Source organism: Suncus etruscus, chromosome 20 (genome assembly GCF_024139225.1).
Source record: "Suncus etruscus isolate mSunEtr1 chromosome 20, mSunEtr1.pri.cur, whole genome shotgun sequence".
NCBI lineage: Eukaryota > Metazoa > Chordata > Mammalia > Eulipotyphla > Soricidae > Suncus > Suncus etruscus.
Genome location: NC_064867.1, coordinates 17,988,907 through 17,990,509, shown reverse-complemented (window position 1 = coordinate 17,990,509; position 1,603 = coordinate 17,988,907). Strand labels below are relative to the sequence as shown.

At 37.1% G+C, this 1,603-nt stretch overlaps 1 non-coding gene across 1 annotated transcript; it reads left to right on the top strand.

The window, feature by feature from the left end:
* Positions 1 to 1,167: 1,167 nt before the first annotated feature.
* Positions 1,168 to 1,300, top strand: LOC125998471 (small nucleolar RNA SNORA51). Its single transcript, XR_007492037.1, has one exon. It is a non-coding gene; the product is annotated as a small nucleolar RNA SNORA51 (small nucleolar RNA).
* Positions 1,301 to 1,603: the final 303 nt, after the last annotated feature.

Sequence of the window (1,603 nt, the reverse complement as noted above, 5' to 3'; positions counted from 1 at the left end):
TAAAATCATCTTAGATGCCTAACAATAGATTGATGCATAAGAAAGCATATATATACATATATATATATATATATGTTAAAGTCATATATATGCGATGAAATACTATGCAGCTTCAAGGAAGGGTAAAATAATGCAATTTGTTGAAGTTTGGGTTAGAACTGGAGATGTTATGCTAAGTGAAATCTGAAAAAATGAACAAATAGCAAGTGATCTCACTGATTTGTGATATATAAAATAACAGGACAAGGGAATGCAAGGTATCACAGGGAGAATACCTAGATAACTTTGGACAATATATTATAGAAATGAGGACAGGGAAGGAAAGAGACCTGGGATTGAGGGGGAGTGAGAAGAGTTAAACAGGAAGTGGAACAAAAACTCAGAGGCCCTAGCACAATAGTAGAATATAAGCATATGTATATGTCTAAAACACAGCAGGAGATGTAAAGTACAATGACTAATCTTTAAAATGTCTACCAAGGAGAGAAGGGTGGAAGGGTCACAGGGAACCTTGGAACATTGGTAGAAGGAAAGTGACACTGGTGGTGGGAATATTGTGGGAACACTGTATGCATGTAATTTTTCTGTACACCACTTTGTGACTGACAGTAATTTAATGTTTTAAATAAAAACATTTTATTTAGAAATTTTATTTAAAGATACTGAGGAAGGGAAGGTGGGGATAAGAAAGACAGTGAGAGAGAGGAGGGAGAGGAGAGGAGAGAGAGAGAGAGAGAGAGAGAGAGAGAGAGAGAGAGAGAGAGAGAGAGAGAGAGAGAGTCAAGGAGTTTCAGTCTTCTTAAAAGGTAGAGGAGAGTGCTCCAGTACACAACCCAGCATGAAAGTAGAAAGTTCACATCCCTAGAAAGCACCATATACCTAGACAACACATGTATAACTTTAAAAATTGGTTTTAATCCTTCACCAGTGCAACATTCCCACGACCAATATCCCAAGTGTCCTTCCTCCTCACTCCACACCAGCCTGTACTCTAGACAGTTTTTCACTTCCCTCATTCAGTCACATTTTGTTATGATAGTTCTCAGTGTAATTATTTCTGTGACTGCACTAAACAATCCCTGGGGTGAGTTTCATGTAGGGAGCTGGACCCTCCAGTCCTCCTCTAATTTTTGTGTGTGTGTGTGTATATATATAAAGAAAAGATAAGGCCTCCCAATTCTTACCACAGGCTGCGTTCTTTAAACTGACTGTATAGAAATAGGAGGTAGAGTAAATGCATCCCATATACACCTCAACACAGGCCCTTTGCCTGGTCTGTATTGTAAATTGGGGGAGAAAAATTGGTTTTAATTGAGTATAATAAAGTGTGATTATAAGGCTCACAATGTTTACACATAATTGTTTGTGTTCTATACATGTGTTTTTAACAGAAATTCCTAGCCTGTGAATACCACTCCTCCATAAGATTAAGAACCTAGGTTCCTTCCTATTTGTGATTTCATCATCCCTAAGGGCAGGGATGAACAAATAGGTACAATCTGGCTTTATAATTCAGTAAACTAAGAATCACTTTTAGATTTTGAAAGAATTGTTAAAAAGTTCTATAAATTGTTAAAGATTTATATTGAGAGATACCATGCCA